The sequence below is a fragment of the Colobus angolensis genome, unplaced genomic scaffold (assembly GCF_000951035.1).
Source record: "Colobus angolensis palliatus isolate OR3802 unplaced genomic scaffold, Cang.pa_1.0 Scaffold410, whole genome shotgun sequence".
Lineage (NCBI taxonomy): Eukaryota > Metazoa > Chordata > Mammalia > Primates > Cercopithecidae > Colobus > Colobus angolensis.
In genome coordinates, this window is record NW_012117489.1 from 2,329,763 (window position 1) to 2,357,074 (window position 27,312).

The following is a 27,312-nucleotide window of genomic DNA, read 5'->3' on the forward strand; positions in this document are numbered from 1 at the left end:
CAGGTGGTGTGTGAAACTTACTAAAGTGATGAATAATGAGTCCTTTTTTTCATCTGTCTGTATTGAAATAACTATCTTAACTGAGATTAATATTATCAATTTTGTTTGACCAGTTTTATACTTTAAAGTAGAAATAATTGCACTCTTGGTAATATGTTACTATTATGTTTCTGTCTAATTATATTGGGTTATAATGAAAGACTTACATGAAGAATAGGGATAAGAAAAGGAAAACAGAGACAAGGATGATGAAAAAGAAAAAGCAGCAGCTATAACTGTCTTATTTCATGGGGTTGTATTTTTTCCTTTATTTTTATTTTTTTAAGATCTGAATAACATGTAAAGATGCTGACTCCTGGACCACAGTTGGGTTCATTTTAGTTGTAAGAAACAATATTACTTCCCATCGAAGGAAGAAGTCTGGGCCTGGGCAGTGTGGGGTGAGTGGCCCCAAAGTTGTGAATCACCTGAAGTCCTAACTCCAGACGTTCCCTTGGCCTTTCATTGCTTATCTCCTGTTCCATGGTACAAGAATACAGGAGAAGGAAATGAAAGTCTTCCTCAATTAACCCAAATATCTAAAAATGAGTGACTGATCACTGATTATTGTTTCAATTTTGTCTAAGTATGAAGCATAGATTATATATATTTAACAATGAATTTGATAAAAACAGAATATGAACATTACCTTCAGTTTTAGCCCAAACCTTTAAAGAGCTTAGCGTTTGCAATTCCCGTTCTTACAATAAGAAATAGTTAAAGAAACTTAAAAATCGATGACTTTTCTTGTACCCATCAGAGAACTGATATTACGGGGCAAACTGTCACCCTCAAATCTAGAAATACAGGCAAATTCAGAGTTGCAGAGAACTGCTTACCTGGAACAGAAGCCTCTGGGGCCATAAACTAGTAGGAAAACTTAAGAGGTAATTATGAAAACTTCTGGATCCTGAATGTGGGAAATCCTTAGAGGGGAAAGTCCCAGGGTTCCTATCTTAGGGACTGTTACCTCAAAGAACCTCATCTTGTTCTCATGATGAAGAAAAGAAAACAGTTTCCTCCTATCTCTGGCAAGAACAGAGAAATAGCAATTATTGCAAAATATGCCCAGTGCATTATCTGTAACAAATGTCTACCCACCAGGAGAAAGACTTTACCAGAGCCTTGTCTAAGCTTGGAAATCACATTCTTTTCATGCTAGCACCTTCTAGCCGTCTTGCCTTACATAAATGGCACAGAGATGGGAAAGCTATATCATGAGAAAAATACTTGTGAAGGTCACAGGTCAGAGACACAGGCCCACTAAAAGAATGAGATTTCACGTGAGATTATAATGTGCTTTTCCTACCCCACACCTGACCGTTATTAGGTCAGGTCTTCAGTTAATAACAGTGGATTACATCTGAAATTACTACAACATGCAGAATCTGTCTGAAGAAGACTACTTAGGGAATCCCAAAGTCAAAAAAATAAACACAAATAAGAGTACTGCAGGAATACAAAGGACTATGGTATCTAAAACTATAGCAAACATTAAACACAGCCCAACTCCTACCCAGATTAATATAAATGCTGACATTAAAGGCTGATATACCTCAGTTCTGTTAACTGATACAAGTTGGACTTTTATTAAACAAAAAATTATAAGACATTTTAAAAGGCCAACAAAAAAGTACTTAAAGCCAAAGTAAGCAGCAGAAACAGTCTGAGGAATGACACAGATGTTGGAATCATCAGAGGATTTTTAAAAATAATTAAGAAGTTAAGAACTCATGGAAAAAAGTAGTCAACATGCAATAACAGATAGTTAATGTAAGCAGAGATACACAAACTCCAAGAGAGCGTTTTGTAACCATTCTGAATGCGCAGGATTCACTCTCAGTCAATATTTAATTCAGATGTTGAGACTGAGGATATGAAACACACTCCAAAAGAGCTTAAAAAATTATTACTTACAGAATTCAAGTCTTTGTGGACAATGGGGTGCAGGCCTCCCAAGTAGGTCCACAATGGTTTATCAGAGAAAGGAAAGGAGACTGCCCTTGGGTTTTGCTTGTGGTTAGAAAGTGAGATTGAGGTGAGAGTTCCTGTGTGCAAGCAGAGGGTTGTGTGGTTTGGATCTCCTGTAAGCACCAAAGCAGAAAGCACCCAGACTTTCTTATTAGCTTGCTCAGATGTGGAACCAAAGACATACAGAGGAGGAAGTCTTAGAAGCTATCAGAAGTCAAACATTAAAAAAAGAATGGAGTCAGAATTCTTAATACAAAAGGTTCAAAATAAATTTTAAAAATTAAAACCATTACAGTGAATTAAGAATGACTTTGGGCTGGGCGCGGTAGCGCATGCCTGTAATCCCAGCACTTTGGGAGGCTGAGGCAGGTGGATCACTTGAGGTCAGGAGTTCTAGACCAGCCTGATCAACATGGTGAAACCCTGTCTTTACTGAAAAAAAAAAAAATGCAAAATTAACCAGGCATGGTGGCACGCACCAGTAATCCCAGCTACTTGGGAGGCTGAGGCAGGAGAATCACTTGAACCAGGAGGCATAGGTTGCAGTGAGCCGAGATCACACCATTGCACTCCAGCCTGGGCAACAAGAGTGAAACTCCTTCTAAATAAAAAAAAAAAAAAAAAAAAAAAGACTTTTCTGAGTGAATCGGTCCACTGTACACAACCAAGGGAAGAAACAGTGAGCTTGAAGATATATCAATAGAAATTTCTGAATGCAAAAAGGAGAATAAAACTGAACACCCAAGAACTGCTGGAATAACTACAAAAGGCAAATGTAAATGTAACTGGAATGCCAGGGGGAGAAGAAAGAGAGGCAAAAACAGACAAAATAGTTGAAGTAATAATGGCCAAGAGCATTCAAAATTAATGACATACACAAAGCCATAGATTAAAGAAACTCAGGGAAAACCAAGCAGGATAAATTCCAAAAATATTACAACTAAGGATAAGATGTTCTATCTTCAGAAAACTAAAATAATAAGAAAATCTTGAAAGAAATTAGACAGGGAAAATAATCACTGTACCTAGAAAAGAACAAGGAGTTACAGTGAGAATCACAGTACAGTGATTCCATACAAGCAGGAAGAGAGAATAATGAATATTTAAAAAAAAAAAAAGAAAAAAAGAAAAAACTCCCAAACAGAAATTCTGCATCCAGCAAAATTAACCTTCTTCAACAGTGAAGAAGAAATAAAGACTTTCAGACAAATAAAAACTGAGAAAATACACCATCAAAAGATTTGTTGGCAAAAAATGTTAAAAGAGGTTCTTCAGGGAAAAGGAAAATTATATCCATCAGGAACTTGGATCTCCATTACAAAGAAAAGAATATCAGAGAAGGAATAAATAATGATTAAATAAAATCATTTATTTTTCTTAATCTAAAAGATAACCTTTTTTTAAAGCAACGGTAACAATGTGTTGGGTGATTATAGTATACAAATCAGTGAATGAGTAACAGAAATATCAGCAATGGGAGGAATTAGAATTTTCTGTCATATATGCATACATATGTCATTTAGATGTCATATATGTGTACATATGTATAAACATACATATGTAAGAGATGTATACATATGTATATATAAACATACATAAGACATATATGTATACATACAGATGTATATATGAACATACATATATAAGATATATTCAAACAGGCATACATATATGTATTCATATGCCTGTATGACATATGTGACATATGGCTATATGAGAGAAAATATTCTACACATATATGTGTATACGTATATATGTATATGTAGATAATTTGTATATGTATACATATTTGTATATGTATATGTAGACTATTAGAATTGTATATCGGTATACACATATATACATATATAAATTAACATGGGCATTACACATTAAGTTGTATAGTGTCATTTGAAAATACACTTTACTGGTTAAAAAGTGTGTATGAAAATTCTAGAACAATCAATGTAACATTTAAAAAGAAGTATAATTGACATACTAATAGAGGAGATAAAGTGGAATTATATAAAATGCTGAATTAAAGCTAGAGAAAGCAGAAAAATTGGGGAGGGGAAAGGAAAACTGCCAAAAAAGAGAAAACAGCTACATATATGGAGAATATTGAGCCAACTATATCAAGAGTCACCTTAAATGTCAATGATCTAAATATACCAGTTTTAAATAAAGGTTTTCAGTATGGATTTAAAGAAAAAGAGACACAAAAATATGTTGTCTATAAGAAACACTCTTTAATATAAGGATTCCAATAGCTTAAAAGTAAACTGAGGAAGAAATTTATATCATAACACTAATCAAAAGTATCTGAAGTAGCTATACGAATTTCAAACAAAGCAGATTTCAAAACAAGAAAATCATCAGCAATAATATAGATATGATATATGTTAAAGGGGTGAATTATCCAGGACAATATAGTAGTCCCAAATCTGTAGGCACCTGATAACAGAGCAGCAAAATATATAAGGCAAAAACTTCAAAGAGAATTAGTCATGTCTCCTATTAGAGTTGGAAAGTCAATACTCTTCTTTCAATAGATGGTAGATCCAGCAGATAGAAAATCATTGAGAATATAGATGAATTGAACAGCCCCATCAATTAATTTAATTTAATTGATAATTTTAGAATCTTCCATGTAACAATAGCAAAATACACATAGTTTTGAAGCCGATATTAATAATTTACCAGGATATACCATGTTCTGGACCATAAAACAGGTATTTAAACTGAAAAAGAATAGAAATAATAGAAAGTATCTCAAATTACAATATAGTTAAACTAGAAATAAAAAATAGTAACACTCCAAATGTTTACAAGTTTAACATCATATATCCAAGTAACCTATAAGTCAAAAAAGTAGATTCAACAAAAGTTTAGAAATATTTTGAACTGAGTAAAATACAAATACAACTTATCAAAATGTATGGGATATAGTTAAAGCAGGGGCATGAGAGAAATTTTTAATACTAAATGCATATATAGGAAAGTAAATATCTAAATCAGTAATATTTTAATCTATATTTCACATAGAAAGCTATAGAAAGAAGGTCAATTTAAGTCCAAAACAAAGAGAAGAAATAAAAGTTAGAGCAGAAATCCATACCATTTTAAACAGTAAAACACTAGGGACAATCAAGTTAACCAAAAGTTGCCTCTATGAAAATATTTTTAAAAATCCATAAATGTCTAGCTAAGGTAACCTAGAAAAAAGATAGAAGGCACAAATGACCAATATTAGAAATATAGAGAGGTCGTAACTACTGACTTATTGATATTAAAAGGATAGTAAAACATACCATGAACAACCTTATGTCCACAATTTTTATTTTAATTTTTATTCATTTTTTCATTTTTTAAAATTTTCTATTTTTAATTTTTATGGATACATAAAAGCTGTACTTATTTATAGGGTGCATGTGATCTTTTGATACACATATAATGTGTATTATATGTGTATCATATAATATGCAATAATTAAACCAGGGTAATTGGAATATCTATCACCTCAAGTGTTTATCACTTCTTTGTGTTAGAAACTTTCCAATTCTACTCTTTTAGTTATTTTGAAATATACAATATGCTACTGTTAACTATAGTTGTCCTACTATGCTATCAAACATTAGATTTACTTCCTTCTACCTAACTGTATCTTTGTGCCCATCAACCTTCCCCTCTATATTCTCCATGCCCTACTACCCTTCCCAGCCTCTGGTAACCATCGTTCTACTCTCTATCTCCATGAGTTAATTTTTTTTTTTTTTTGGCTCTCACATATGAGTGAGAACATGTAATATTTGTCTTTCTGTGCTTGGCTTATTTCAGTTAACACAATGTCCTCCAGTTCCATCCATGTGCCAGCAAATTACAGGGTTTCATTATTTTTATGTCTGAGTAGTATTACATTGTCTAAATGTACCACTTTTTCTTTCTCCATTCATCCACTGATGGACACTTAGGCTGATTTCATATCTTGAATACTCACAATTTTTGTATTAGATGAAATGGACTTATTCTTTGGAAGATACAAACCACCAAGATTTATAGAAAGAGAATGAGAAAACATAAATTGGCTTGTATCTACTTAGAAAACTGAATCAATAATTAATAACATTCCAAAAGAAAAATCACCACACTATCTCACCTTTGTGCCCTTTATGGTGATTTGTCTTTTAGGAAGTTGTTAATTATTGATTCAGTTTTTAAAGTATGGTACGTTTACACAATGGAATACTATGCAGCCATTAAAAAAGAACAGGAACATGTCCTTTTCAGGGACATGGATGGAGCTGGAGGCCATTATCCTTAGCAAACTAACATAGGAACAGAAAACCAAGTACCACAGGTTCTCACCTATAAGTGGGAGCTAAATGATGAGAACAAATGGACAGAGTACAGAGAAAAATACACACTGGGGCTTTAGGTGGGAGGTGGAAGGTGGGAGGAGGGGGAGGATCAGGAAAAATAACTAATGGTAATAGGCTTAATACCTGGGTGATGAAATAATCTGTACAACAAACTGTCATGACACAACTTTACCTATGTAACAAACCTGCACTTGTACCCCTGAACTTAAAAAAACAGTTAACACCATACTCATATGGCTTTGCTGGTTAATTCTACCAAATGCTTGAATAAGAAATGCTACCAATTCTTCACAATTTCTTCCAGTAAATGGAAGCAAAGGGAACACTTTCTAACTCCTTGTATAAGGGCAACATTATCCTAATAAAAGCTAATAAAGACATTATAAGAAAGGAAAATTATAGAACAGTATCTCTTATGAAGGTAGGTAAAAAATATGATCAGCAAATCACATCCAAAAATATACAAAAATAATTTTACTCCACAACTAAATGGGGTTTATTCCCGGTTCAATACTGAAAAAAAAATCAATGCAGTCTTCCATATCAACAGGCTTAATGGTGAGAAAATGTTCACTTTTCACCTAAGATCAGTAATAAGGCAAGGATACCTTTCTTATAACTCCTACACAATGTCACAATAGAAGTGTTATCTACTGAAGTAAGACAAGAAAAAAGAAATAAAAGACATAAAATTTAGAAATGAAAATATAAAATTATCTTTGTTGGAATTGACATAATTGTCTATGTAAAACTCTCAGAAGCATCTACAAAAGCTTCTGAAACTAATGAGGGCATGTGGTAAATTGACCTAGTGAAAGGTCAACATGTAAAATCAATTGATTGCCTATACACCAGCAGCAAAATATTAGAATTTGAAACTAAAAAGAAAATTTAAATTGCGCCAAAACTTTGAAATCACATCGTATAAAATTAAAATGTGTATAGGAACTATATGCAGAAAGCTATAAAACACTGAGAAAATAAATCAAAGAAGATCTAAGTGTTTGAGATATATTTCATGTTTGTAGATAGGTGGAATAAAATGATGTGGCCACTTTAGGAAACCATCTGGCAGTTCTTCAAATGGTTCAACATAGTTACCATATGACTCAATTATATATTCTACTCCTAGTTATATATCCATGAGAAATAAAAATGTATGTCCTCACAAATACTTGTACATGAATGTCCATAGCAACATTATTTATAACAGGCAAAAAGTGGATATAATCCAAATAATCATCAACTAATTAATAAAATATGGTTAGCCATAAAAATGAAATATTATTTAGAGATAAAAGTAAATGAGTTCTGAAGTTATGAAAATACATGGATGCATGTTAAGTACATGTTGCTAAGTGAAAGAGCTAGTCTGAAAAAGCTACATACTAGATGGTGCCAATTATATGGCATAGAGAAGGCAAAACTAAAGAAATTATACCCAATCAGTTGTAGCCAGAGGTTCAGGTGGGAGTTAAGATGGTTGAAAAGATAAAAAACTAAATTTTATGGAAAGTGAATTTATTCTGTGTTATGTTCTTATGGCAAATACATGGAACTATGAATTTATAAAAACCCATAGAATTTAAAATGCAAAGAGCAAGCTTTAATATATGACAATGAAAAAACAACAACGACACTGTTTTCAGGTGGTATGGGGAGTCCCAGGATGAGATGTAAAATGTGATAAAATAATATGCCTAGTACGAAAGTATAATGCAGCCTTACTTAAGGGGATTGGAAGAAAACGTAGCAACCTAAGTAATTTTGTAAATGAGTAAAGGCTGTGAAACTAAAGGCACAAGTAACTGTACACAGACATTATAATTTTGTGGATAAAGTTGTCCCTTTGGGGGTTTGGGTGAATGATTTTTATATTGCTCCTATGCACGCTGGAATTGAGGAGAGTAAATGGATGGTAGATACTGTGAGTCAGATTTCTGTCAGCCATACTGACAGAAATAAATAATTGATTAATAGAAGAATAGATTATTAATACATAAATAGATAAATAGGGGAAAGGGACAGAAGAAATCTGTGTAGGTATTATTCTGCCTTAAGGAGGTGGAACATGACTCCTCTCCTCTCAAGTGTGGGTTGTGCATAGTGACTTCCTTTCAAACAGCACCGCATGGAAAGGGGAGGAAAGATGAATGACCTTACAGTGGAGAAGCCTAAAGAACATTATGGCATATCAGTGATTAAGGTCAACATTAACAGTTGGAAATCATCTTGATAGTACCTATCTTAGATACGATATGATGATGATGATGGCACTTTATGTCTGTGATATTCTTCCCCAAACCCATAACTCCAGTCTAATCATGAGAAAAAACATCAGAAAAATTGCAATAGAGGGGCATCCTTCAAAATACCTGATGAGTACTCAGAATCGTCAAGGTTATCAAAACCCCCCCAAAAAAAGTCTGAAAAACTGTCACAGTCAAGATAAACATAAAGAGACATGGCAACTATGTTTAGTAGGGTATCCTTGGAACAGTAAAAGGACATTGGGTAAAAACTAAGGCTATCTGAATAGAGTATGGGCTTTAGTTAATACTTATGTATCAATGTAAGCTAATTTTCCTTCATTCCATCTTTCAGTTAACTAATTTTAACAAATGCAGCATAATATTGTAAGATATTAATAATAGGGAAAGCTGGGTGTGGGATATATGAGAAATACTAAATTACATCTATCATAAAAATATATCAGAACAACTCAGATATTCCAGTTTTACTTTATGTTATACTGAATAAATGATCCTAAACTACAATCATGTATGAAGAAAATAATTAACTATTATATACTATTAAAATATTAATAAATTATATTATTTTCTGAATTAAAATTTAAATAGTGACTTTAAATTTTGATATATGGGGAAAGATTGTTTATATTCAGATAATATAATTTTTACTTTCTTTGATTATTTAAAATAATATATTTTCTTTCTTTGTACTAATACATAATTTCTGTGTGAAATAGTAAAAATACTTGTTTCTTGTTCTTTATTTTGCAATAAATGAAGTTGTAAACAAGGCCAGCTTCATGATTGCATGTCCTTTGCAGTTGCACAGTCCCTGGACTTAGAAGGCCTCGCACTTGGTGTAATGCTCTGCTATCCTTGTCTCAGCTGATCCTGGTTAAAAATGACTAAAATACTTATGACTGTCCTTGAAAGTGTAAGAGTCCAGGGCCAAAAACCTGCAATGAAAACAAAAAAGACCTATATTCACTTTATTGCATGTCATTATTCATGTTTCTAAGGATATCCAGTCTTTAACCTGTAATCACTTGTTCTATCTCTAAAATGGTAAGTTCAGATAATTTTTGCAAAAGGACAAGAAAAGTACATAATACTCTGTAAAAATGAGAGCTTTCCTCACACCCCTTCACCCCTAGCTTTGAAGGACAACGCCAAGGACTACCACTTTACAAGCTCTTCTGTAGCCAAATTTTCCCAGGTTGCACAAATTGGCAATCTAACAGCTAATTTTCCTATACCCCACAGAAACATTATTTCAGAGATTTTTATCATCAGCATAGACTATGTCATATGAGTTCTCCTTACAAATTGCTAGTTTGGCTTCATTTAGAATGAAGTGTCAAATACCTCAAACCATTAAAAGTCAAACATATTATCTGATGTAAAGATAAAATTTACCAATCCAGAAAAATATACTATTAGATCTTCAATACTTCATGTTTTCACCCTTCCAATTCCCTTCTACCAGTTTCCTCTTCCAGGCTTTCTTTCCTTTCTTCCTAATTACAGCCTTATTACTGCTACAGACCATGGAGCCTGATAAATAGCATTAATTGAAAACAATTATTGTTACAAATGAGGACTTGCTGAATAGACCCATAAAGTTTCTGTCCTCTTCAAAGTCTGCCCAGATAAGCCTGGACGTGTGGGGAGTTAATGCCTATGTGGCAGACATTGCTCAAAGAGACAGAGGACACAAGGAATATTCAATAGTTGAATTGCTTGAACTTTCCTCTGACATATCCTCTCAACCTCGCCACTACCCCCTCACATATGCAAAACAGACTGTTTTGAGAAGTGGAGGTTCTAGATTGTATTGAATCCCTCCCCCACAAATTCATATTACGAAGCTCTGACCTCCAATGTGACTGTATTTGGAGACAAGGACTTTAAGGAGGTAACGAAGGCTAAACGAGGCCACAAAGATGGGGCCTTAATCCCATATGATTGGTGTCCTTATAGAAAGAAAAAGACACTAGGGATGCATACACTCAGAGGAAAGGTCATGTGGGAACACAGTGAGAAGGTGGCCATCTGCAAGCCAAGGAGAGAGCCTTGGGAGAAATCAAACCTGCTGACATCTTGATCTTGGACTTCCAGCCTTCTGAGCTGTGACAAAATAAACTTCTGTTGTTGAAGCCATCTAGTCAGTGGTATTTTCTTTTGGCAGCCTAAGCAGACAACTACATGGGGGTTTCATGCTGTGTCTCTGGATATGTTCCCTGCGAACATATCAGCTGTTCACATCTGAACCCACCAGCTGTTTTTCTGGTGATGCTGTCAGCTCCCTTAGACACCTTTTGCATTTACTCTTCCTCCTGTTTCACTTCCCTCTTTTGTCTTGCTTTTTTCCTCAGGCTCTGTGTTTGAGGAAATCCTAGACTAGTTCTAGACATCACACATCCTTCAGGAGGTATTTTGGAGTTGAATTCCCTGCCTGTTTGAAGGCAAAAGCAGTCACAAAGCTCATGGTAAGTGTGAGAGGATAATAATTTTTGGTATTCAGAGATACCATAATTACTCACACCTTGAGTTGGGGTTAACTGGAATGGAGTATAGGTAAGTAAGGTGCTGGAATACAAGCACCTGCTGCATTGGTCATTATGGGGACAATAATAACTGAGCTTTTAGTACCATTGGAAATTTTGAGAAAGATAAAAATGAGAGGCTAATGATAGCTGTTTTCTATGAAAACCAAAGAGTCTTTATGGGAGCTTTCAAGGAGTTGTTTATATATTGTTCCTCTGGTAGACTGTGCTGAAGATCAAGTCTCAGATCTGAACACAGAATGGGAAAGTTGTAGAGGAGATGAAATGTGTCCTCTTAGTAAGTCTCAAACGTCAAACTATGACCTTGATAGAGAAAGAGTGAGACCCTAAAACCTGGGGTAGTTATGCTTAGATAAATGAACCTATGAATATCAACTTACTAAATTTTCTTTAATCTTCTTGGTCAGTAGAGGCAGCCCTAAAACAACTTCTCCTATGACAGGAGAACGGCTTGCCCTTTTCTAGGGATTGTCTACTGACTTGACCTAAGTCAGAATATAAAAAGATAATGTTTGGTCTCAAAATAATCTGTCCTCAATATCCCTCACTGGCCCCAGGACCCAATGAGGGACCAATGATTAAATCTCCTCACAATCCAAAAAGAGAAGAATAGACTTTGCTTTGGGAAGAAAAACTTAAACAGCAAAGAAATGAAAGGTCTGATTAGTATATGGCAGCAGTAACCAGGGAAACACATGAGGAAATGGATCTAACTGAAGGTTATAAAGCAGGAATGTAAGGCTAGATAAGTTTGTTATTACACAATAGAGGTATAGTGGAGTATGTTCTTATCCTAGGGTATTCACTGATGTGTCTTTTGGTTCTTCTATGACCATTGATAATTGTGAGTGAAATATTTCAACAGCCACAGCCCAACAAAGGCAAGAGAAGGAAGGCCTCAAATACATTAAGAATCAAAGATGTGTCATCTCCTGACCTGCTTAACGGCTGAGAGGGAGTGAGGGGGAATCTAGGGAATTTGATAAAGAATAATGATGAGAAATATCAATTCTGTACCACCTGCAATAGTTTGAACGTGGCTTGGTTTCTAGTCCTCTTTAATTTTTTTTAGGAAATTGCAACTAATTATCACCTTGAAGGATTAGATTTGCACCTCCCCTTCTAGTCAAGAATTGAATGCAAAGTGTTCTTATGTGAGATCTGAAGATCACTACAAAGTGAGAGTGAAAATGAGCTTCTGTCTTCTGAATCTACCTGACTTCACCTGACCCTCAGGACTTGGGAGATGGCTTTTCTTCCTGGCCAGAACGTCATTAGGAATGACTCATGAAATTACTTCAACCATAAAACTTAGGTCATTGCAACTGCTGTAATCACCACCACCATCAAAACAGGCCAAGTATCCCCCAACCAGCATACACACACATTTACACACACACTTGGAGGAGTCCACAGAACCAAACACTGACTGGACTGGACCACTGGAGCCCTCATTTCTTCCACAACTGCCTAGAGACCCAGGGAACACAACTTGCAGGTATAGGACAGTTAACCAATGAGCTTGTCTTTTTCCAGTAGGAAAAATGAACAAAAAAAGAACCAGTAATTCACTAGCCTTCCTCCCCTACTTACTTTAGCATCCAATAGATCAATGCAAGCACAGGGACTTTTACAGTTTCTCTGGAAACAACTCATAACTTACAGCTATCAACTGCACTGCCTCTTGAAGCTGTGGCCTGAATGGTGGCAAACCGATTGGTATTTTCTCTCCTTCCATTATAGTCTCTCTTTCTTTTATCATTGACTTTTACTTCCAGGGATTGTTTTCTCATCTACCCCACAAAACCTTCAGGTTAAAAGTTTTTGCCTCAGATGCTGTTTCCTTCTTTCCTTCCCTCCCTCCCCTCCCCACTCCCTCTCTCCCCTTTTCCCCTCCCTCCCCTCCTCCCTCCCTCCTTCCCTCCCCTGCCTCCCTCCTTCCTTCCTTCCTGCTTGGTGCTTTTGACAGCAGTGTCCAAAATTTATTCTACCAGAGATTTATTTATATTTATGCAAACATGCAAACACTTCACATTTACAGATAAGTTTCAGCAGAAATGTACCTTGACAAAGTACGGAAAAGTTAATTTGAGGGTTCAATTTCATTTTCTTCCTATTTAAAATAGAGTTTATGTGAAGAAAGGAGCCATTGGCTGAAACATTCTGGTCAAAACCTGTTGATAGACCTCTCTACTTTCTCTTCAGAATAAGTAGCAGCTATAGTGGATATTATTACTTGTAGAAAGAATAAACATATTTTAGAGTGAAAAAAGATTCAGCTCACACAAAGAATGGGGAAAATATTGAGTTAAATAAAAAAATTCTTTTTACAAGTGAAAGGAAAATGTTTTTTCTTCTGCCATCAATAAAACCACTGTGGTGTTATATACATTGTTTTACTGTGTGTTTTATTCACCTGATGTTATCTTTCTTGTTCATCTGGTATTAACCCCATACTAATTGCCTTCTATAGCAGGGGTCCCCAACCTTTAGGCTGCAGACTGGTAATGGTCTGTGGCTTGTTAGAAACCGGGCCATACAGCAGGAGATTAGGGATGGGCAAGGGAGCATTACTGCCTGAGCTCCACCTCCTGTCAGATCAGCTGTGGCATTAGATTCTCACAGAAGCACGAACCCTATTGTGAACTGCACATGCCTGGGATCTAGGTTGTGCACTCCTTATGAGCCAAAAAGTTTGGGAACCATGGACTGCTGCTCTATAGGATAGGAATTACAGCATACTGAAGCATCTGCCTGTAATTACAGAATAAACTGACTTACGTCATTTGCCACATTTATTTTTTCTTTGATTTCTAATTTTCATTTTGAAACAAAAACATATGACAAAAAGCTCAGCATCACTGGTCTGTAGAGAAATACAAATCCAAACCCCAATGAGGTACCATCTAACACCAGTCAGAATGGCTATTATATAAAAGTCAAAAAATAACAGATGCTGGCAAAGTTGTGGAGAAATAAAGACCACTTACTCACTGTTAGTAGGAGTGTAAATTAGTTCAGTCATTGTGGAAGACAGTGTCATGATTCCTCGAACACCTAAAGATAGAAATACCATTTGACCCAGCAATCCTGTTACTGGGTATATACCCAAAGGAATGTAAATCATAGTATCATAAAGTCCCATGCACATGTACGTTTACTGCATCACTATTCACGATAGCAAAGACATGGAATCAAACTAAATGATAGACCGGATAAAGACAATAAAGACTGGATAAAGAAAATGTCCATACACACCATGGAATAATATGCAGCCATAAAAAAGAGCGAGATCATGTCCTTTGCAGGCCATTACCCTTAGCAAACTAACACAGGAACAGAAAACCAAATACTGCATATTCTCACAAGTGCAAACTAACACAAGAACAGAAAACCAAATACTGCATATTCTCACTTATAAGTGAGAACTAAATCATGAGAACACATGGACACATAGAGGGGAACAACACATACCGGGTCCTTTCCGAGGGTGGAGGGTGGGAGGAGGGAGAGGATCAGGAAACATAACTAATGGATACTAGGCTTAATACCTGGGTGATGAAATAGTTTGTACAACAAAGCCCCATGACACGAATTTACCTATGTGACAAACCCACACTTGTAACCCTGAACTTAAAATAAAATTAGAACAAAAAGAAAAAACCTGGAATTGGAAAGAAAAGCGACAACAACAACACAAAAACTTAGTGGTTTCAAAATGTGCTGACACAGTTCTTCACAATTCCAAAATAAATGATATTTCTTTAAAAATAGAATACTCTAGTGCTTTTAAAACTAATCCATTTAAAATCTGCTTAAACCCATTTCTTACTGCATTTTAAGCATTTTTTGTGTGTGTGAAAAGAAATTAGTGAACACAATTCAGAATAATTACAGCCATATGAGATACAATTCACAATAACAATCAGATGTAGTTTTCTAGGGTCCAGGACAACACATTCTTCTTCCAGTCTTGGACTGGCCAATATTAAATCAGTGTCAAGCTGTCATTGGAAATATGTGATGCAGTTAGAACAACACAAATTCATAATACCATTTTATTTATTTCTCGGTAGTCATCAGTTCTTGGCTTTAGTTAGTATATTTTAAGTTTTATTATATTAATGTATTTTCATTGTTTTCTGATAAGGTATATACCCTGATATAGTTGTCTATATAATTATAGACATAGATTTGTATCATGCCTATACATTTATTGATATAGGATATATACTCTTACATGCACATTTTTCTTAATTTTTTTTTCAAAAAGTTTAAATTTTTTTTCTGTCATTAGAGTATAAGCGAGATATTAATCCATGTCAGTTTAATTTCAAGGAGGCTGGTTTTTAAGATAAAGATGAATTGGAGAATTACTAATTTTTTTAAAAAACTATAGAACTTGCCAAAGGCAAGATATTATTGTTTTCTGTGTATACACAGATGATGAAAGACTAATGAAAGACTCGTGAAATTTCATAGCTGAAAAGGACTTTAGATACCATTCTAATATAGATCATTTTATTTTATAGAAAAGATATTGAAGGTTAGAAATGTGAGTAGGAGTCAGGTTTAGATCCAGGGTTGCTAGTTCATTTTTCCTACTTATTGTTGTGGTCAAGCTCATATCCATACATTTTCATTGTCAAAAACTAAAAATAAGATGAGAAAGAGCAAGAGGCTTATTTCACAGAAATTGGGAAATTTGATTTGTTCTTGGTGGACAGCACGATTAGAGTAAGTTGAAGTAAACGATGTTTCTTTTATGTCAGCATTTATTAGAAACATTTAAATAAAAGTTCAAGGGGAAAGATAGAACAGAGGAATTTTTGGAAGTGTGGAGGAGTAAACAGTGCTTCTGACTGACACTCAAAATAGGCCTCACATCTATTCTGCACTAATGATTATTTGGTAACTGAGTAAAAACACTTTCAGCCATTAGGTAATATCAGTATGTATCCGTTTATCAGGCAAGATTATTGCTCAATGCTAAAGCCAAGAAACTCTAGATTTTCGAGGTGTTTGGACTGTGTAAGGAACTTTTGGACAATATAATTTAAGCTATTTGTTCAAGTACCTTCTGTTATTTTTTTCCACAGCATTAGTTTCCAGAAGTAAGTTAAAGTGCAAGTGATAAGGTCAAAGCTGAGTGAAAAGCTCTGCAAGCTGTTTCATCTGATTTTCATGAGCACAGCCATGTAATTCCTTTGAGTGGGTGCTTTGCAAATTTCGGACACTTCTCTTAACTTTTTAAAGTTCCTTAATCAAACTGTGGCCATCTCTGTCTGGCATGGGCAAATCCATTTTCTCCTGGCCATGAAGCTGAGGAAGCTTCTAACATTTTATCCTAATTTAAAACCCATGCAGTATACACCGTGACTATTGCCCAGTTTGAGAGCTGGCTAAATGCAGAGTGGATACTGACACACATGCTGAAAAATGTAGGCCAAGGAATAATCTTAACAATTGGCTCCTCACTCATTCCTCAGGGTCCAGAGCATACTCTTCCTGTGAGCTAAGCTATCCAAGCAGAACTTGTTATGAAATCTATTCAGCCTACAAAATGGATGAATTGAAGTGATTACTTGAATTTGTTTAGAAAACACGTTAAAACCGTTGCTTTGTGCTAGCTGGGTCAACAAAGCCACATAATACTGCCCTGGTTGTTCCTCTCTTTTCACCTGAGACTGTTCTCAATTTCCTCCCCAGCAAGAGAACTCTAATATGGCATCAATCCTTGAAATGACAGTTATTTATTCACTTTTTGGTACTAACCCTTTAGGAGAAAAGACTTTGTCTAGTCAGGCCATTTGCAGCTCTACAAAAATTTTTCTGTTGATGATAAAGTAAAATTGTCTTCAATAAATGTCTAAATGTCAGTACAATTTCAAACGGCAGGTTACCGACTTTATTTTCACATAGAGCATTAGACAGTATCCATTGTTGCCCAAGTCGTGGCAAAACTGATTTTGTTCCTCTCATTTATTTAAATGACCATGGTATCAGGCTGACCAAATGCATGCTTGTCTTTCAATTTTCACACAGAGCTACTGTTGTTAGTTACTGCATACTCAATAAACTGGTGCGGAGGGTGACTCTGCTTTTAAAAACCAGACTCACAGGATAGCCTGAAATCAAACATTATATGTTACTTTTTCCCATAGTGCCAGCACCCTGGGTGGGAAAATGTTTAAGTCACTGTATAAATTCAGAAGCTATAATTATTTCCTGATCAAGAGCAGAAAATGGGAACTGGATGTAGTATCTGTGTTCTTTTTGTTAGAGAGTAAATATTCACCAAATTTAAACCCCAAGAACATTTGTCAGCCTAGCAACTATCCTCAATTCCTGGGCACAAAGCCATAGGGAGGTTGATTGATCAAAAATAGGACCCACAATACTGATTGCTGAGAGATCTCGAAATAGAGATATGAAATGATAAAATCCTACTGTGTTCTGAGAAGGCTGATGAAAAATTCGCTGGCCTGAAACCTTATAAACACTGCATATTTTAGCATCACTATCCTTTGAATGCTTCAGAGGGAGCCTCTTTTCTGAACTGAACGCCTTTGAAATAATTCCTTTAACTGAGAGCAGTTAAACCTACCAGGATTTTTAATGCCCAGAATAGCTACTGAAATGTCTGGCACTGGTTGGGAATTGGGGGATCAAATAACTTACATATTTCTTATAGAAAAGAAAATAAATAACACTTTAAATTTAAGTGGAATTTATTTGAACAGATAATACATTTAGACCTATATGTAAAGCAAGGTCTTAATCATTTCATGCAGAAGTATTAGCAATAAATGTCTTGATGAAAGACCATATCCTTTCCTTAGACCTTATAGTTTGATGTTCTTGCTGTTCGTGTTTTAGTTAGATATAAAAGAGCTAATAATATGGTAATGTGATATCCTGATCCCGCATTCCTAAAAATGGGGAGAATCCAGTATCATCTGAACATTTACATTAGTTTTAATATTTTAGAAAGAGATGCAGAGATATCTAAATGTGGTTGATATGTAGGTTTGTGAGAAAAAAAGATGTTCATATTGATTTTTAATAATTATCAATACTAAAGTAATAATACTGAAGTAAATAATATATCAGTTACCTCTTATATGCTATAAGATAGGGATTATTATTTCCATTTTACAAACGAAGTTGAAGAAACTGAGTCTGTAGCCCAAGGCCACATTGGTAGTTAAGTAGAGGAGGCAGAATTTGAACCAGTACCTGTAAAGATTCCAGTACACTGAAAATCCTGCATTGCAAAATAAGCTCACTGATTTATTCTTCGTTAGCAAAATGTAACACGAATCAGCCATTCCTGGTGGATACTCATATACACAAGCCTCTAGGTTCAACACCAATACCTCCCTACTGTTCTTTTGCTGAGGAATTGTGTTTGCATTCTGAGCTTTTTTTGTCTATTAAAGAAGTACATAACCTTGCACTAGTAATGTTCTCCATTTGCAGCCTATTAACTGTGAAAAAATCTACTAATCACAATCTTTCACTGAAGATTCTTTTCATTTGTCCTCTCTCACATATTTCCTACTGCACGGAAATATTCAACACGTTTGCTTTTGGCATTAAATTTTAATTTTTTACATTTCTGATTGTGACCTCTTTTCTACACACACCACTGTGTAACCCTTCTGATTCCTATTTTTTGTACCTTTATCTATCAGTTTCTATTTGGCTGTGGTTCTAGATGGCCAACACATCTCCAAACATGTATTTCCTAGTTTGTTCTGGAGTGGTGTGACCTTGATGTTAGCTTCTGAACTTTTCCAGTCACTGGTACTTTCCACAAATCTATGATGGTTACATAAATATACCTACCAGCTATCTCAAAAGCCAATTATCTTGAGTTTATTTCCATCCTACTTTCAGGTAAAGGAGGCAGGTTGCTTTATCCTTGTCGGCTTTTATATCTCCAGGTGCTTTGGAGAGATAGGAAGCACTAAAGAAGGTGAGATGCTGAATTCAACAAACTCAAAACCGGTGAATTTATCAAGAGACATGAAGCTTTCAAGATGTGATATAGATACTCTCAGAGAGGCTTCTTGGTAAACCAGTCTTTTATTTTTGTCATTGTTGTTAGTTAGGATAGATGTTATTCCAAGCACCTTTTTTCTCCTTTCCCTTCTGGCTCTTGAGCTATACTGTGAAACAAACTGGATATCAAAAGATAAAAAATTAAATGTAAAAAAGAAAGAAAATTAACATATATTAGTTGCATGACTTATGGGAAACATCTTAATTTGTGCCTTAGAATTGCTGCATTATCGGGTGGATCACCTGAGGTCAGGATTTCAAGATCAGCCTGGCCAAAATGGTGAAACTTCGTCTCCACAAAAATACAAAAATTAGCTGGGCATGATGGCGGGTGCCTATAATCCCAGCTACTTGGGAGGCTGAGGCAGGAGAATTGCTTGACCTTGGGAGGCGAAGGTTGCAGTGAGCCTGGATCGTGCCATTGCACTCCAGTCTGAGAGACAGAGAGAGACTCCATCTCAAAATAAATAAATAAATAAAAAATAAAATTGCCTTGTTTAATTTAATATATATAACAATTTTGTGTGGTTTTATTTTTTCTAATTTTGCAAATAGGAAACTGGAGTGAAGAATATTTAAGTAACTTTCTCCATGATCACATGGGCAATAAGTGGCAGAAAAAAATTTGAATCCAGGACTGAGTGACTTGAAGGTCTGTACTCTTTCATGAGACCACACTTATTTTAAATAGGCGAGTACATCTTTGTAAATGTCTAATTAATTTAAATTTTTATTCTAGTCAGCCAAAGAAAAGAATGAAATCATATCTTGTGTACTAAGATGGATGGAACTGGAGGCCAGTTTCTTAAGTAAAATAACTCAGAAAGTCAAATACTTCATGCTGTTACTCATAAATGGGAGTTAACAATGGGTACACATGGACACACAGAGTGGAATAAGAGACATTGGAGACTACAAAAGGTGGAAAGGGGGAATGTGGGGAAGGGTTGAAAAATCACCTGTTGGGTACAATGTTCACTATTTAGGTGATGAGTACATGAAAAGCCCAGACTTCATTACCACACAATGGACACATGTAACAAATCTACACTTCTGTTCACTAAATGTATAAAACTAAAAAAGAGGAAATGCTTATCTAAAAAAATCAGATTAATTTTTCTGAATGTGTGTTGGTTAACAATATAGTTCTTAAACTTTTTAACTTCGTTTACCTAATTGCAAAAGATAGCATACAAATAAGAAGTTGGGAAACTTAATCTAAATTGTCCACAAACTTAAACTATCCTTAGGGACTCCCATAATAACTTTTAAATTCCTGCAAAATCAGCATTCTACTATGTATCTCTTTATTTTAATATAAAAACTATTTTTAAATTATATTAATAAAAAGCCACAAAACTAAATGTTTTAACTTGTCACTTTGATTAATGAGCATTTTATTATTAGATTGATTCTAAAGATTTTGTGAAACAGGCTGAATACTCACCATATCTATCTATCTGTGTATCTATCTATCTATGTATCTATCTATCATCTATCTATCTATCATCTAGCAATCTAGCAATCAACCAATCACCTATCTATGCTATGGTCTACAATGATCTACATAATTCTGACCCCAGGCTATCCCTCAGACCTAATTTTATCTAAATTTATCTGGACTTAGTCCAGCCACATTAACTTTTTTGCTGTTCTTCAAATATTCTAAGCAAAGTCCCACCTCAGCAACTTTACATTTACCATGTTCTCCGCCAGATAGCTAACTCCCTATCTCCAAGGCTAACTCCTTTTTTTCTGTCACATCTCACTTAGTCTTAAACGCTATCTTCTGTGGGAGGTCTGCCCTTGCCTTTTAAAATGGTATTCCCTCATTCACTATCCATCCTCTTTTTGAAAAAATGTCTGGTACTGATCAGTTTAAGAATTCATCAGTTTGCCCTCCTAGAATGCCAGCCAGTGAGGTCAGAAACTTTTTTTTAACTTTTTATATGATTCAGGGTTGTTAATTGCAGAAATACATAGTTATCACAGAAAGTAATAAATTTATTAAAAGCTGAAACTTTGCTTATGGACTCTCCAAAGGGCAAGATCATTAGACTTGGAGGCTAAGCCACCAGGAGCCTCCCAGTAGGGATGTTCTAATAAAGACCCCACCACTGTTGCCAGGGGAGTTAGATAACCACAGTTCATACACTGATCACTTGCTGCTTCGGAAACTCCAACTTCTTGGCTACTGGCAATGACTCGACAGCTAAAACATTTAGAAAAATGTCCCTTGCAATGTTTTCTTCCTCTAGTTGTTCCTTCTGGACAGAAGTCTTGGGTGAGTGCTTCTGTTTAGCAAATTCTAAGTGACATACATGAGACCTAGATGAAGAGCATCTAGAAGAGCAAGTTGCAGACTTCTAATCTGAGAAGAGCAGCTTCTGACCTAGGAAATCCATCTCCTAAATATAAGGAAGCTCTTCAGCACATGCCGCATAGTCAAAAAATGAAGGCAAATATCCATGTCACTGCATTTTCAGCACCTGAAGCAGTGCCAGACACACTTTAAGCATTTTGTAATAGTTGCTAACTGAATGAATGAATATATCATTTTCATGTTTCAGGTAATGTATTTTCTTCACTTTGTTGTCACAATATTTTGAGGGCTGAATTTACACAAATTTCTGGTTTCATACAGCAATAGTATTTTCCAGTATTTTGAAGCTCCGAAGTACCACCAAGAATAGAAAAGCAATATTTTCCAGATTTCTGTTGCTAAATGCTTATTTAGGTGCACTCTTTTGGTGAGTTCAGATGAACTACTTCTTATGATAGCTGAAGTGTTCCTTCATCTGCCAGTTGGATTCTTTCACCAACTCAGGGAAACCTGAGTCAAAGGTCTTTTCAGTGTAGAAAAATGACTAGATTCCTGCCGTTTATTTTATATCAATATTCTGAGCAGGTCAACGGTTTCTTTTATAAATTCTTTGCTGACACATATGTTTTGATATTCATAATTTTCAGACATTGTAATGTTAATAGAGTATATATACCATAAATTATATAAATTCTCAGTAGGGTCTAGGGAAGCACCCTGTACTCAAACTAATAACTATCTCTGTAAGGAAATATATAACAATATATCATACTAAGTTTGATAAAGTAAGATAAAAATTACAAATAGCCACACATCTATTAATATCAGGTCTTGTTTCCAAATAAGTTATAAAACTGTTTTGGTTTTCAGAAGTTTTTGGACTCTGGAATTAATAATGAGATTATAGACCTATAATCTTATCAAATATCAATGAATGAAGACACTTGTTCATTGTTGCTGTGATCAAATTTCCTCATTCAACTTTCAATTTATTTTTAAGGCTCTAATTTTGACATGGACATTACACATATTCACTTTGTTTTGCCTTTTGATTGAGAATGTTCAGTCCAGAAAATAAAAAATAAATCAATAAATTTGTATTTATTTTCTATACCTACTTTTTTTTTTTTTTTTTTTTTTTAAGAGAGTCTTGTTCTGTCCTGGCCTGGAGTGCAGTGGTGTGCACTGCAACCTCCGCCTCCTGAGTTCAAGTGATTCTCCTGCCTCAGCCTCCTGAGTAGTTGGGATTACAGGTGTGAGCCACCAAGCCTGGCAAATTTTTGCGTTATTAGTAGAGAAAACATTTCACCATGTTGGTCAGGCTGGTCTCAAACTCCTGACCTCAAGTGGTCCACCCACCTCGGCCTCCCAGAGTGCTGGGATTACAGGTGTGAGCCACCACACCCAGCCTATACTCACTTTCCTCTTCATAAATGTAAAACGCATGTCTTACTAAAGCTTCTAACTACATTCCACAATTTCCAGGATATTTCTGTTTTGCTTTACTAGCTCCTTACGAATGCCTAATTTACAACATCAGCACTTACACTTCTTCATATCTACTCAGATTCTTACATTGCTATAATCTATTATTTTGAGATATTTGAATTTTTGTTTTTTCAATACTGACCAAAGTATACAGTTGACACATAATTTAAAGAGATTTTAAAAATAGCATTCCCCAAATAAAGTAATTTTTAAAGTGGAAGGATGAGCAGTAAACCATTATTGTACATGATCATTGCCCATCCAGTCAGAATCTACTCAAACAGTGATAATGTTCTGGACATATATTTACTAGGATAATATTATTTGACAAGAATTTCACATCACACATAGTTATCAATGAAGATTTTCTTTAAAATATATATGAATATCCAATTTTAACAGATAGAGATTGGAAACATCCCTGGACCTCATTACTCAAATCTTACTTTTTATTTACATCAAGTTTTGATAAAATGTATTGAACACTGTTCTCTCCTATTTTCTGATCTCTGTATAGTTCTGTATTCACGTGATACCAATTTAATTACAATGGTAGACTTTGCATCTAATATTTTTAAACTATCAATAGTGAAACAGACATTATAATTTTTCCTACACTAAGTCCTAGCTTTCACACTGGGAAATGCTAATTTAAATAAGGCTCCCAAGATAATGCTGATGGTTAAATGAGATTTCTAGCTTTACTTACACTTTTACTAATATTCATGCTTTATAATTAAAAATTAATAGCTTTTTCATAGATTTCAGAAATTTTGTAAGTGATATTTTTAGAAGGAGATGGATTCATAGCATTAAAAAAAGTTTTGCCAAAATTCTCAAGTAACTGTTCTTCAGGAATAATGTACTATTTGACAATAGTTATTGAAAAGTAGAGGGAAAGACATTAACGGGAATTTTTCCTCAATTCTACCAACATGCTCTACAATGTTCATGAATTCAGATTATTCCAACTGCCTTACTCTATTTAGCATTTCTATAAAGGAATAGCTGAGGTTGAGTAATTTATAAAGAGAAGGAATTTACTAAGCCTACAGCTTTGCAGGCTGTACAAGAAGCAAGGCACCAGTATCTGCTTCTGGTAAAGGCTGCAGGCTGCTTCCACTTGTGGTAGCAGGCAAGAGAGAGCTGGCATGTGCAGAGCTCACATGATGAGAGAGGATGTAAGGAGCAGGGAGAGGTGGCAGATTCTTTTTAACAAACACCTTTCTTGGGAACTAATAAAAAGATAGCTCATTACTGCAAGGATGGCACCAAGCCATTCATGAGGGAATGGCTGTCCCCGTGACCCCAAACACCTCCCATTAGGTCCCACCTTCAACATTAAGGATCAAAGTTTAATATGAAGTTTGCGGGGACAAACTCCATGGTATCACACTTATACAGGCCAAAATCTCCTATCTCTAATACCATCCATGGTCCTGAACAAAAATATGTAAAAAGCATAGAAAGATACAAAACACACCAAAGGTTTTCTGATGTCTTGATTAAAGGAGGTGCCTCAACACTATTAATTAGAATTGTCCCTTTGTACCCGAGAAGTTTTTGCACTTCACTGCTGAGCAACACTGGAAAATTGAAGAGTGCTGAAAAGTTCTGGCAGGCTGGACAAATGTGCCTTTCTTTTGTAAAGTGAGAGAAGAGTAATTTTGAAAAGAGAAAGGAGAATAGAAAGTAAACAAGAGAGCTGGACTGTAGCTCTATCTTTTAGGAAGGAGTAAAAATGAAAATTAGAATCTGATTATTTATTATCTTAATATTTATGGCTGTGTTGTCCTTTGAAAACTTTTAGTGTAATCCATAGTATGTGTCCCCTATTTTAAGACTATTTATCCTTCTTCTAACTCCATCTCTTTCACACCACACTGGAGTCTACTCTTAAGTGCCCTAATTTGAGAATCCTGGATTTATAGTTTTGGTATTCATGAAGTTTATTTTTGGACTATCTAGAAGGGTTTGTTAGGTGTATGTAATTCATACACATGGGGTCACATTCTTAAAATTTAAAATGAAATGAAATGAATCAAGACTCCAAATTGGGGGTTTATAAAACCCTGCCTGGCTCCTTCTTGGTCTCCCACTCCTATGTAGTTATTCTCTTGCCTGTCTTCAAAGGCAAATCAAATCCTGCAAGACTCCTTCCACCCTTCTCAGACTGTTGCTGGCAACCTACCATATTGTTGAAGCCTTTTTCCCCGCCATGATTCTACCAGGTTGTCCCAAGAAGCTAAACATTTCCCCAACATTAATCATTGTAACTCAACTACCTCTTTATCCTTCCTTCTGGCTATGAGGATGGACATCTGTCACATTTGACATTCAAAAAGGCCCTCTATAAATTTTCCTAAAGAAAAAGAGTTGTCTTTTGAAATGGAGTTCTTAAATAAACATATTCTCTAAACCTGATGCTCAAAAGTAGTCTTCATATTTTTTTCCTTTATGTCTCTTGAGTCATCATGTTTTGTTTTAATAACTGAAATGATGCAGAGCCTATTTTCCAGAGCATCTTCCTTTCTTGCTATATTTTAAATAATATAAATATCTTTTTTATATGGATTATTTTTATAAATATTCTAAAAATTTAGCCATACAAAAGCCCATATCAAAGGGCTTTATTTTTTCTCCTTGATGGATATTGTGATGTTCAGAACATTTAGTTTTATATTCCATGGAAATTGTACACTGACTAGTGAGTTTAATTGCATATACTTTGGTCTCAAAAGATTTTTTTCCCCAATTTTAAACAATTAAAAACTAAAATGGAGGGCGGAGCAAGATGGCCGAATAGGAACAGCTCCAGTCTCCAACTCCCGGCGTGAGCGACACAGAAGACCAGTGATTTCTGCATTTTCAACTGAGGTACTGGGGTCATCTCACTAGGGAGTGCCGGACAATCGGTGCTGGTCAGATGCTGCAGCCCGACCAGCGAGAGCTGAAGCAGGGGGAGGCATCACCTCACCTGGGAAGCACAAGGGGGAAGGGAATCCATTTTCCAAGCCAGGGGAAATGAGACACACAACACCTGGAAAATCGGGTAACTCCCACCCCAATACTGCGCTTTAAGCAAACAGGCACACCAGGAGATTATACCCACCCCTGTCTGGGAGGGTCCCACGGCCACGGAGCCTCCCTCATTGCTAGCACAGCAGTCTACCATCTAACCACAAGGCAGCAGCGAGGCTGGGGGAGGGGCACTCGCCATTGCTGAGACTTAAGTAGGTAAACAAAGCCGCTGGGAAGCTCCAACTGGGTGGAGCTCACAGCAGCTCAAGGAAACCTGCCTGTCTCTGTAGACTCCACCTCTGGGGACAGGGCACAGCTAAACAACAAGAACAAAAAAAGCAACAGAAACGTGCCCAGACACAAACACTCTGTCTGACAGCTTTGAAGAGAGCAGTGGATCTCCCAACACGGAGGTTGAGATCTGAGAAGGGACAGACTGCCTGCTCAAGTGGGTCCCTGACCCCTGAGTAGCCTAACTGGGAGACATCCCCCACTAGGGGCAGTCTGACACCCCACACCTCACAGGGTGGAGTACACCCCTGAGAGGAAGCTTCCAAAGTAAGAATCAGACAGGTACACTCGCTGTTCAGCAATATTCTATCTTCTGCAACCTCTGCTGCTGATACCCAGGCAAACAGGGTCTGGAGTGGACCTCAAGCAATCTCCAACAGACCTACAGCTGAGGGTCCTGACTGTTAGAAGGAAAACTATCAAACAGGAAGAACACCTATACCAAAACCCCATCAGTACATCACCATCATCAAAGACCAGAGGCAGATAAAACCACAAAGATGGGGAAGAAGCAGGTCAGAAAAGCTGGAAATTCAAAAACTAAGAGCGCATCTCCCCCTGCAAAGGAGCGCAGCTCATCGCCAGCAATGGATCGAAGCTGGTCAGAGAATGACTTTGATGAAATGAGAGAAGAAGGCTTCAGTGCATCAAACTTCTCAGAGCTAAAGGAGGAATTACGTACTCAGTGCAAAGAAACTAAAAATCTTGAAAAAAGAGTGGAAGAATTGATAGCTAGAATGATTAATGCAGAGAAGGTCATAAACGAAATGACAGAGATGAAAACCATGACACGAGAAATACGTGACAACTGCACAAGCTTCAGTAACTGACTCGATCAACGGGAAGAAAGGGTATCAGCGATTGAGGATCAAATGAATGAAATGAAGCGAGAAGAGAAACCAAAAGAAAAAAGAAGAAAAAGAAATGAACAAAGC